This window comes from Capra hircus, chromosome 5 (assembly GCF_001704415.2).
Source record: "Capra hircus breed San Clemente chromosome 5, ASM170441v1, whole genome shotgun sequence".
NCBI lineage: Eukaryota > Metazoa > Chordata > Mammalia > Artiodactyla > Bovidae > Capra > Capra hircus.
In genome coordinates this window covers 107,291,912-107,305,050 of record NC_030812.1, presented here as the reverse complement: position 1 = coordinate 107,305,050, position 13,139 = coordinate 107,291,912, and positions in this window count along the sequence as shown.

Below are 13,139 nucleotides of genomic sequence, written 5' to 3'. Positions count from 1 at the left end.
ATTGGCAGGCATTAGCAGGTACACCCGGAGAAGGCGATGGCTCCCCACTCCAGTACCCTTGCCTGGAAAATCCCATGGGCGGAGGAGCCTGGTGGGCTGCAGTCCATGGGGCTTCGAAGAGTCGGACACAACTGAGCAACTTCACTTTCACTTTTCACTTTCATGCACTGGAGAAGGAAATGGCAACCCACTCCAGTGTTCTTGCCTGGAGAATCCCTGGGACTGGGGAGCTTGGTGGGCTGCCGTCTATGGGGTCGCACAGAGTCGGACACAACTGAAGTGACTTAGCAGCAGCAGGTATACCAGAATGAAGCAGTATTCTTGCTAGGAACTGTCAGTAATTCTGAGGCCAACAGAAGTCACGATGATACAACCACTCAGACAAAGCCTAACAGTGGGAAAGACTTCCAGTAGAGATGGGCAGGGGGTGGGACCACAGGAAGGTCCACGCTGTGCCCAGGCACGCTCTCCATCTCTGGGGCCCAGTCTCCAGCGGGGAGTGCCCCCCTGACTCACATTCAGGTCAACCTGCACACTCTTTGTCACATGGAAGTGTTCAGGTAGCAGCGTAGGGCCACCCTCTTCCTACCCTCAACACACATACAAGCACAAGCGCACACACACAGAGGGAGCAAACGGCTGTCTCAGGATGGAGAAAGAACAGAGAAACTTAAGGGTGACAGGCTCATAGTCAGACTGATGGCAGGCCGTTGCCCTTGACCCCACCTCTGTCGTTCAGAGGCGACGCTCTCAGAGCATCCAGGGAAGGGCTGAGAGGGACCAGAGAGCTCTTCATGGAAACAGAAATAAAGGCCTCACAGAAACCCCTTTGCTCTTCTTGGGCTCTGAAGACATTCCACACAACATGAGAGCTGGCGCCTGGCACAGATGGAATCAGCCTCCACCTCTCCCAAAGACTGTGCAACCAGGAAAGGTGAAAGGTCAGCGGGTACTTTGGTGGGGAAACAGATGCTAAGACAGAAGAGAAACCAGTTAAATTTATTCCAGCAAAAAGGTTGCATGAGAACAAATCACTGTATTACAGGTAACAAGCCTCAGCCAACCCTTTGTGGGCAGTGCCTAACTTTACATCTTTCCCAGGTAACTCAAGGATGAAGAAATGGGCGCTGGGAGGGGAAGCATCCTTTGGCCAGTTGGGGTCTCTCCACCCCTGTGCTGCCTCACTTACAGAGATGGATCTGCGCCTGTGACCCCAGCCAGGAAAGGGAGGCAGACTCAGGTCTGCCCAGGCTGGTCCATCACAGGTAACTTTCAGCAGGATGATCCCAAGTAGGGCTGTCACTGGGGGAGCTTGAACACACGCCTGGGTCCCAACCCAGAGGTGCTGACCCAGTCGACCAGGAACGCAGCCTGGCTTCAGGATTTTAAGTCATACCTTCTCGGGCTTCCCTGGTGGCTCAGATGGTAAAGAATCTGCCTGCAACACAAGAGACCCAGGTTTGATCCCTGGGTCAGGAAGATCCCCTGGAGAAGGGAATGGCAACCCACTCCAGTATTCTTGCTTGGAGAATTCCATGATAGAGGAGGCTGGCAGGCTACAGTCCATAGAGTTGCAAAGAGTCAGACACAACTGAGCAACTAACACATTCACTTTTCACTTTGCTGCAGAGCAAGGGGAAATGGGAGAGAAGAGAACCGAGCATTCTGACTTTTAAACTTCATTTCCAGAGAAAATAAGGGTGGAAATGAAAGTGGAACTTTCTTCAGGCCCTGGCACAGGGCCAGAAAGGGGGGATGAGACAGGTGGAAGACTCACACCTGGTCCACAGGTAGCAGCCCAAACCCACCTGGATGGCAGGGGAGCAGGACAGGCCTTTGAGTTTCCTGTGCTGATACCACACTGATGAGGAAGGAGACAGGCTGGACCCCTAGGAGAGTGAGGGTGTCTGACCCTTTGGATTGTCTGGTTTTGAGGATGAGGAGAGGGTCTGCCTGGTAAGGACGGCCAAGGTCACCATGGGCAGGTAAGCAGCGGACTCCATATGCCTGTGTGACCACAGAAAGACATTAGGTGACCTCTGAAGTTTCTCTGTAGATGGTTACTACAGCCATGAAATTAAAAGACGCTTGCTCCTTGGAAGAAAAGTTATGACCAACCTGCTGCTGCTAAGTCGCTTCAGTCGTGTCCGACTCTGTGTGATCCCATAGACTGCAGCCCACCAGGCTCCCTCATCCCTGGGATTCTCCAGGCAAGAACACTGGAGTGGGTTGCCATTTCCTTCTCCAATGCATGAAAGTGAAAAGTGAAAGTGAAGTCTCTCAGTCATGTCTGACTCTCCGTGACCCCATGGACTGTAGCCTACCAGGCTCCTCTGCCCATGGGATTTTCCAGGCAAGAGTACGGGAGTGGGGTGCCATTGCCTTCTCCGATGACCAACCTAGACAGCATATTAAAAAGCAGAGACATTACTTTGCCAACAAAGTTCTGTCTAGTTAAAGCTATGGTTTTTCCAGTAGTCATGTATGGATGTGAGAGTTGGACTATAAATAAAGCTGAGCACTGAAGAATTGATGCTTTTGAACTGTGGTGTTGGAGAAGACTCTTGAGAGTCCCTTGGACTACAAAGAGATCCAACCAGTCCCTCCTAAAGGAAGTCAGTCCTGAATATTCATTGGAAGGACTGATGCTGAAGCTGAAATTTCAATACTTTGGCCACCTGATGTGAAGAACTGACTCATTGGAAAAGATCCTGATGCTGGGAAAGATTGAAGGCAGAAGGAGAAAGGGACAACAGAGGATGAGATGGTTGGAGGGCATCACCAACTCAATGGACACGAGTTTGAGTAAACTCCAGGAGTTGGAGATGGACAGGGAGGCCTGGCGTGCTGCAGTCCTTGGGGTCGCAAAGAGTCGGACACGACTGAGCAACTGAACTGAACTGAACTGAAGGTTCTCCATCCTCCATCAGGGCTGAGATGCAGCTATGGGGACCTGGCTGGCCTTCCAGCCTCTGACACACACCTCCGGGGTCTTGCCTGACACAGGAGCCAAAGCAGAGACAGAAGAGCTGAGCCTGAAGCTTGCCTCTGCCCTGGGACTTAGCATCACCAGCAGCGTCCCCAGCATGCCATCCTCCCACTGACCATCCACCTGCTACCAACCTCCTGTCTGGTACAAAAGTCCATGTCGGGTCCTTTCTGTCTTGGCTACTCTCATTCAACCTCATGCTACCTGGATACCCAGCCCTGCCTATCCACAGGGTCAGCCCTGTGGACCATGGCCTCCTGCTCACTGGAGTGCTGCTCCTGTCAGATCCCTGGCTGCCTTCCCTGAACTCACTGAGCCCATGTGGGCAGCTCTGCCTTGCTATGGCCTGTGCCTGGGCCCTGAGATCAGCACCAATAATCCCACCAACAAGGTAGGCTCGGCTTTACCAGCACCCCATGGACCAGGATGCAGGCCCCAGCATGCAGATGAAATGCAGCTGCTGGGGCCGCCTGACCAACCATGGGGGATGGCCAGCCCCGTACAGCCACCCAGCATGGGATCACAGCCCAAATAACAACCTAACCTGTGAAACCTTGGGGAAGGAAATGCAACCCACTCCAGTACTCTTGCCTGGAGAATCCCACAGACAGAGGAGCCTTGGGGTCACAAGAGTCGGACATGACTGAGTGACTTTCACTTCACTTCACTATGAAACCTGGCTCGAAAAGTATATTTTTGGTTAAAAAAAAAATCTATGAAATTTTTGGTTTGCCAGAGTCAGGAAATTAAAACCAAAAAAAAAAAAAAAAAAACAAACTACGTTGGGCAAGATTTTATCTTGACAGTGTTCCTTTAACTGACGTAAAATGTGAAGAAATGGACTGTAATTGCCTCCAAGGGAGGGTGCAGAGATTCCTCAGTACTGGATCCAAACTTAAAATAGGGATTAGTGGGCCTGATGAGAATACCCATATGATTTTTTTTAATCTCTCCTCTGCAGTTCAGACATTCGTCCTTACAGACCAGGAACTCACCCATTAACAAACGGGTCACCCCCCCAATCAGGCCATGATGACAACTTAGTGCCATGTATCCTGCTTTGTGATGTAATGGCCAAGACCCGGTGAGGCTGTGTGCAGCGAGGGCTCCCCTTCTGGGCCGGGGATGTGACAACCGGCCGGCAGAGGTGGCTGACACAGCGAGATGCTCCACTTCCAGCTGAAAGTGAAAGTCGCTCAGTTGTGTCTGACTCTTTGTAACCCCATGGACTGTACAGTCCAGGGAAGTCTCCAGGCCAGAATACTGGGGCGGGTAGCCTTTCCCTTCTCCAGGGGATCTCCCCAACCCAGGGATCGAACCCAGGTCTCCTGCACTGCAGGTGGATTCTTTATCAGCTGAGTCACCAGGGAAGCCCAAGAATACTGGAGTGGGTAGCCTATCCCTTCTCCAGCAGATCTTCCTGACCCGGTAATTGAACCGGGGTCTCCTACATTGCAGGCAAATTCTTTACTAGCTGAGCTACCAGGGAAGTCACTTCCAGGTGGGTCTGTGCAAACCCAGGGAACTCTCAGGGGCCGAACTGTCCCCTCCCTTCTTCCCTTCTTCCTGCCTCAGAGGTCAGCCCACAGATACCTGGGCACCCGCACTGGCCTGAGCGGCAGGAAGGGACTGCCTCTATCCTTGGTCTACTGCCCTGAGAGACTGGGAGTAGGTTTGTAGAAGGGAATGGAGGCACAGCAGAGCCCCTCCGTAAAGCCCAGAGTGGATAGAGGGAGAAAGTGTGAACAGAAAACCGAATGACAGCCAGCTTGCCCACTTCATGGAGTACGTGGAGATGGGGGGTGGGGGAGGGATAGAACCAAGAGGCGACATCAAGAGTATGAAAAGGAAGGAGGTGCTGGCCCGAGCTGCAGTTGGATGAACACGCAAACACCATGCTTAATGGACAAGCCGGAAACAAAAGTCCACAGACTGTGTGGCTCCACAGTACGAAAAATCCAGAACAGGCAGAGAGAGAACATCCAGTACAGAGACAGAGGGAGATCAGAGGTGGACAGGGGTTGGCATCGGGGGACGGAGACTGCGGCCGCCGAAGGCACAGGGGTCCCTCTAGAAAGGACAAGAGCACCTTGGGCCTGGAGAGGAGAGTCCCATACCGTAAATGTCCTTAATGCCACTGAATTGGACACTGTAAGCTCTCTCATTTTGTGTTAAGTGGATTTTGCCACAATAAAGTAATAAAATGTTTTAAGTGCAACACAAACACATCAGTCTCAAGAACAAGCAGTGGTTTCCAGGTAGCCTGGGCCCCCAGGGCTGTCTCCTTCCTGCCCTGTGTTTGGAAAACCCCCAGAGACTGAGCAAGTCATTTCCAATCTCGGGGCCTCAGCCTGGGTTCCTGTCCCTCCTGCCACACGATGGCGGTGCTAAAGACACGTGGGAAATCTCTACGAACATGCTTATCCACAGCTCCAGACGTCAGAGGATAGACAGGCAGCAACACGTCAAGGGGTAAGTTACAGGAAGCCAGGCTTCAAAAAGCCTGATGGTACCAAGTCTTAAATAAACGAATGCTAGTTGGGTATTTACCTCTGGCCACGCCACTGGCGTGCAGATTGCCTTGGTGTATTTCACCGTCGTAGGTGCTGACGTGGTCAGAAGCTGAAGAGGCGGATAACGGGCTGCCCAGAGTGGCCGTGTCCAGAACCAGCCGGTCCCACTTCTTCACGGACGGGACCCACTTTCTCTTAGTTTCTGTTTTAATTCTCAGATTGTGCTGATATGTCTGTACTGGTCCTGGCCACATGGAGGGATCCAGTGGTCACCGGGGAAATTTAAGAGCACTGGACTGATGGACAGGAGGTCAGTGTTCTCGATCCATCTTGATCATCGGTGTGTGACTTCAGGCAGATTAGAAACCTCTCTGGCCAGCAATACCCTCTTCTGTAATAAAGGGAAGTTGAACTAGAGAAATGGTTTTCCAACTATTTAAGGTGGCTCAGATGATAAAGAATCTGCCTGCAATGAGGGTTCAATCCCTGGGTCAGGAAGATCTACTAGAGAAGGGAATGGCTACCCATTCTGGGATTCTTGCCTAGAGAATCCCCTGGACAGAGAAGCCCATGGGGCTGCAAAGAGTCGGACATGACTGAGCAACTAACACTGACTTTTCAAGTAGCAGAATTCATTCTTTTTTAAAAATTTCTTTTATTATATATTTATTAATATAGTTGTGCTGTACTATATACTGTGTTGTACCAATGTCACTAGACAGCAAAGTGACTCAGTTGTACACGTACAGACATTCTTTTTTATATTTTCTTTTCCATGGTGGTTTATCATGGGATATTGAATATAGCTCCCTATGCTTTACAGTAGGACCTTGTTGCTTTCCCCTCCTGTATATAACACTTTGCATCAGCTAATCCCAAACTCCCAGTCCATCCGTCATCCACTACCCCTCCCTGCTGGCGGTAAGTCTGTTTTCTATGTCTGTGAGTCTATTTCTATTTCATAGCTATGTTCATTTGTATCATTTTTTTAGATTCCACATATAAGTGATATCATATGGCATTTTTCTTTCTCTGACTTACTTCACTTGGTATGACCACCTCTAGGTCCGTCCATGTGCTATTTCACTCTTTTTTTATGACTGAGTAATATTCCATTGCGCATGTGTACCACAACTTCTTTATCCAGTCATCTGTCCATGGACATTTAGGTTGCTTCCATGTCTTGGCTTCTGTACCATTCTTAAAATGAAGCTTGACTCAGAAGCCCAATCTATAAAACAGATGAAAGTGAGCAGCAGTTCCAGCTTCAGGCGGAGGAGGGAGGGTGCAGACCCCCTCCCCACGGCCTGAGAAGTTCCTGGAACACTTCCCTGGAACTCCAGGACTTCGTGGAACACAGTTTGAAAACCACTTGACAGATATTCAAAGTCCTTTTGCAACTGAAACCTGAAAGCCTTCGTTCCAAGCATCACTTCTGAGACATCCTTTAACACTGAGGGGTGACTTGGAATCCTCTCTCCCTTTGCTCAGAGCTGCTCCTCTGTGTCTGTGGCCTTGTGCTGAGTTAGCAACGGTTTCAGGGAAGAATCCCTCTAAACCAACTTCTGAGTGCCTCCAGCCCAGCAGAGCCCTGTTTAGGGACAAGCTGTCCAATTCTGAACATGTGTGCTTTCTCTCAAGAGCCCTGGAATGATGAAGCTGGATGATCTACAAGGATTTTCTATCAACCATGGTAGCACCACTTCATTCTTCATAAACTTGATACTGTTGTCTTACTGGGTCCCTATAATTAACCTTGGCCAATAAATAACTGGGCAAGAAACGTCAGGGAGAATATGAGTCTCTCATCCTCGTTCTGGAAAGATCAACCAACAGAGACCTCCCCCAAGGAAGGAAACCTGTGTTTCAAACATCCAGGCTCAGGTCAACACCATTCTCCCCACTCACTCTCCGGGCATTTAGAAATTCAAGTTTGCTGCAGTGCTGGGAAGAGGTTATACAACTCTTATGATGCAACGTTCAAGGCAGCCGACAACCAGTAACTCAGAGGCCCCGACAAACAGGAATATATAAATAGCGGCCACAGCATAATTTATTTTCAGTATCTGGGAGTCGAGGGGATCCGCAGATCGGCTGTGAAGCATTTAGGCATTAAAGCCGAGGTGCTTAACAAACAAGAAAGACGCAGGAGAGAGACTGAGGGGAGACAGATTGGTCTCCCTCAGAGAAGATGGAGCATCTGAACCAATTAACTTACAATTATGTGGTATGGGCAACGCCATACAATAGGGAAGGAATATTCTCCCCAGCCCCTTGCTGTGCTATTTGGATGGCCTGTATCCCCCGGGGGAAGAGGCACTCCTACGGGGCTAGTCTCCACCCACGGGCAACGCACTCCTCTGGGGCTGGTCTCGAGCTGGAAGAGAGATTATATGGGAGACACTGTCCCAAACTTCACTCCCAGCCCCTGTCATCATTTTGCAGATTGCTGGCCTGACATCAGTAAACTAACAGAAAAACCCAGTTTGAATTTAGTCAAGCATCACAGTACCTTTCTTTGGGGAATAGCAAGAACACATTAGAAAGCTCTTTCTCCACTTATTTTAAACCCATAAAACCTGAAGGAAAAGAATCACTTTGCAGTTTCAGTTTTTCTTTTAAAATGTAGCAGCAAACACATTTTGATGGTGTTCTCCCAGAATGTATATTATATTGTACATGCCCCCCAGGTGTCACAAATAGTCCTTTTTTTCACTTTTGATTGATTTACTATTCCAATTAGAAAAGTTAAAAACATTAAAAAAAAGAAAAGTTAAAAACAGGAGCCAAAAAAGAAAATTACAGAAGAACCTCAGTTTGTAAGTAACAAAAAATAAAATATACTGATGTGTGTGGGTGCTGTCTCTTCAGTCATGTCAGACTCTTTGCAACCCCGAGGACTATAGCCCACCAGAATCCTCTGTACATGGGATTCTCCAGGCAAGAATACTGGAGTAGGCTGCCATTTCCTACTCTTGGGGATCTTCCCAACCCAGGGATTGAATCCACGTTTCCTGCACAGGCAGGCGGGGTTTTTCTTACCACTGAACCACCAGGGAAGCCCCAGTTCCTCTCTACCGAAAATTTAAAAGCATGAGAAATAAGTAGACTTCTGAGATACAGTAGGTTCTGTTTTAGACCACTGCAATGAATTGAATATCACAATAAAGCAAGTCACATGAACATTTTGGTTTCTCAGCACATATAAATTATGTCTACACTTTGGTCTGTTGAGTGTGCAATAGCACTGCGTCTCTAAGAACATGTTCATACGTTAATTAAAAATACTTTATTGCTGAAGCATGTTCACCATCTTCTGAGCCTTCAGCAAGTCATAATTTTTTGGCAGTAGTAATAGCAAAGATCACTGATCACGGGTCACCATAATAAATAGAATAGTAATGAGAAAGTCTGAAATGTTGCAGGAATTACCAAAGTGACATGAGACACAAAGTAAGCAAATGCAGCTGGAAAAAACTCTTCTTGACACAGGGATGCTACGAACCTTCATTTGTAATGTCTGTGAAGTGTAGTAAAGCAAGGGCTACACGTAGCAACGGGCTTCCTAGATGGCTCGGTGGGTAAAGAATCCGTCTGCAATGCAGGAGACTCAGGAGATATGAGTTTGATCCCTGGGTCAGGAAGGTCCCCTGGAGGAGGAAATGGCAACCCACTCCAATATTATCAACTGAAAAATCTCATGGATAGAGGAGCCTGGCGGGCTATAGTCCATGACGTCACAAAGAGTCGGATGTGAATGAGCGATTAAGCACGCCTGTAGGAACGGAAAACCATTGAAGTCTTACAGACATCATTAAGTGCGAACTATTAAAGACGTGTAGGTGCATATTTCATTTTAAATATTATTTAACACATTAAGGGCACAATCAAACCGAAAAAACCTGTGAGCAGATCAATCATGCCCTGGCTAGCGGGTCCCCTTGCACAAAGAGGTGCCTCCTAGAGGCCATCCCGCTCCAGCCCCCTCCTCAAGCATGCCCACCTCAGGTCTCTCTCCTTCCTTCTTTCCCACAAGCCCTCTGGCTGCCCCCATCCAGCCTCACACCATTAGCAGCCAGAGTGACAGCTCTAGGGAGTCACCGTCTGGCCTCTGCTTCTGCGCCTTTGCGCTTAGTCATGTCTGTCTTGAGACCCCATGGACTGTAGCCCGGCAGGCTCCTCTGTTCCTGGGCTTCTCCAGGCAAGAATCCTGAAAGTGAAAGTGAAGTCTCTCAGTCATGTCCGACTCTTTGCAACCCTGTGGATTGTAGCCCACCATGCTCCTCTGTCCATGGGATTTTCCAGGCAAGAGTACTGGAGTGGGTTGCCATTTCCTTCTCCAGAGGATCTTCCCGACCCAGGGATCGAACCCAGGTCTCCCACATTGTAAGCAAGACTCTTTACCTTCTGAGCCACCAGGGGAAGAATACTGAGATGGGTAGCCATTCCTTTCTCTAGGGGATCTTCCCAACCTAGGGATAGAACCCTCGTCTCCTGAGTCTCCTGCATGGCAGGTGGATTCTTGACCCACTGCGCCACCTGGGAAGGCATGCCTTCAGAAGCATCCACAGATCCGTACCTCTCAGTGGAGGAGATGGATCTCACTCCTTCCTTAGGCAACATTCAAGGGAGGGTTAAAAAAAAAGTCTTTTTAATGGGCTTGGGACTGCAGCTTGCAGGTTGGTAAGAGAGCTGATTAGGACAGAAACCCCAGCCTGATGGTTAGGGGAAGGCTCTACTTTTGTTTCACCTGATGGTTCTGTTCGCACGGACATTCGAGCACTGTGTGTTTAGAATCAGAGCTGCCACATCTTAAGCCAGGTTCTCTGTCCCTGCCAGGTAAGGGTCAAGCTGAACTGAGTTTTTGATTTGTTCCTTAAATAATCTCATTCTATTTATTTTTGACTTTTGGCTATGCTGAGTCTCCATCGCTGCAGTCTCCGTTTTCTCTGGTTGTGGGGAGCGGGGGCTACTCTCTCGTTGCAGCATATGGGCTTCTCATCGCAGTAGCTTCTCTTGTTGCAGAGCACGGGCTCTAGGGCAGAGGCTCAATAAACTATGATGCACAGGCCTAGTTGCTTCGAGGCATGTGGGATCTTCCTGGATCTGAAACTGAATCTGTGTCTTCTGTGTTGGCAGGATTCTTCACCACTGAGCCCCCAGGGAAGCCCCTGAACTGAGTTTTTTTCCCCAAGTTCATTGAATCACACTGGTTTAGACAGGGGCCCAAATTCACCCTGCAACAGCCCTCCTGTCCATGGAACGCCAGGCCTGGCTCATCCCAGCTGATGGTGAGGCTGTTTGTCCACAGCCTTGAACTTCATGGTCGGGGGCCCCTTCATTTTAACCCCCAACACCTCTGGACACTCTGACTCCCCTTTTCCTAGAAGAGGTATGCGGGGCCAGCTTGAACCAGTTCAGAGAGGAGAGTGCTGCATCTGAAATTGTGTGAACCAATTGTCAGAGAGAGCCAGCATTAAAACTGAGTTCTGTCCTCCTGCAACTAAACAGATGATGACATTCAAAACAAAGGGAAGGAATACTCAGAAGCACATCACTTCCCAACCGTTTCACTGCATTTAGTGCCATGCCTGTTCTCGGAGTTCACCCCGTTACATCTGTGTGGCGGAAACACCTCCCACCGTGGACCTCCATGTCTTCCCCAGGCCCACATCCGGCCAGGATCGTGCTGTTATTCGAAATCAAGTCACAGCGAGGGTATTTACAGCAGGAAAACCAGAAAATGCTACCTGTCTGCCCTTGATGTGTTGTTTTGGGGTCTGCAGACTGGCCAGTGGCTTGGTTTTTCAGTCCCTCGAGCTTAGATTGCTCTCTACATTTTAAGAGCTGTGAAAAGTGCTCAGGACCTCACTCTGATGGGACATGAGTCTGTGTCCATTTGGAAAGTAGCTGACGCTTTGTCTAAGTCGGGGGAGCCTTCCAGCCGAGAGGGGCTCTCCTACGAGGCTTCTTATCCCCCGACTGAGTCAGCGTCAGGACTCAGCTGACAACGGACTGAACCTGAAGGAGCTCGAGGGGAATGAATCTTGACGTCACCAGCAGAGACGTGTGAGCAGACCCAACAACAGTAAAATTGTGTTTTGATGACTGGAAGCAGGAGATAAAGGAGAAAACACAGAACAACAGCCATCTCCGAATCACAATGTTAAGTGGGTGCTTGGCCATCATCCAGGTAATTGAATCAGCATCAGCAGCCTCCCCACCCCTTCTCTGCCCTCCCTCTGAAAGGTCTGTTTAGGAGCGTAATGATTGCCAAGATTACCCAAGTAATTACAAAATCTATCTGTGCCCTTTTATTTTCATAAGAGTGGTAATTCATCTCCATGTCATTCTGAAACCCATACATGGCTGAGGGCTCTTGAAGGAGCCACCCTCATTTAAAAACCAACCTTCTAAGTATCAGCAGAATTCCCTAGATGTTTAGTGAGAAGGCAGTGATTAAGTCTCAAAGCTGAAAAACAACAGAAGCAAACATCTCAGTCACCCTGACTCCCCGTACTCTGTTTCCGGCCCTGTCCCTCCCCACATTACAGCCAGAATCATCTTCCTGAGACATAGGGGTCACTTCTCCTTTAAAAACCTTCAAGTGCAACCCACTGTCAAGACCCAAAGGCCCAGTCAGATGCTATCTCTGGCCTGTTGTACCTAAGTTCTATCCTTAACGAGCAGGAAGCTTCTAAATCAGAGGTTCCCATACTCTGATGCACATTTAAATCACCCTGGAGCTTGAAAAATTCCCCACGCTCAGGTCACATCCTGTATCAATTAAATCAGAGTCTGCTCACATTCACTGATGAGTTGTGTCTGACTCGTTGCGAACCCATGGACTGCAGCTCGCCAGGCTCCCCTATCCTCCACCATCTCCCAGAGTTTGCTCAGCCTCATGTCCATTGGGTTGATCTGTCACTTTAGTTAACAGCAAAACTGGAATAATTTTTTGTTTTCCCAGATTGCCTGGAGAACTGGAAACTGTTCTTAGAACTTTTTTTTTTTTTTTTTTTACAAATCTACTGTCATAATCAACACAATACAATCATTTGTTTTAGTGGTTTTCCTCCATTAAACTTTAAACTCCTGGAAAGCAGGATCTATATTTAATTTATTTGTTATATTGATGATATTTAAACAGCACTTGGCACCTAAGAGACACCCAACAGATGTTTGTCAAATCAGAAAACAACTGAATGAGCAGATAAACAAATGAATTCTATTAAGCGGGAGACACCGAAATACACTGACGCTTAAGAGGCCTTAAAAATAAGGGATAAGAAACAAGGCCGTCGGCGTCACTGTAAAGGAAAAAGCGCCCCATTTTACACTTAATTGATCACCATAGGCCTTGATAAATGACCGCACTGGAAAGAGCATTACCTGGAAATCAGGAGGCCCGAAGCCTCACCGTTTTCTGCTATTAACAAATAACATCTCAGTCATTTATTTTTATTAAGTACTCGATATGTTTCGGCTCTTGCATTCTCTGCTTGATTCTCAACAAAAATCCTACAAAGTCAGGACCATTAAAAACCTCATTTCACAGGGAAGGAAGCTGACGTCTACACAAGATAGTAAACTGCCCACATCCCCTCCCCAGCTGAGCCAGATTTGAACCCAGGGGG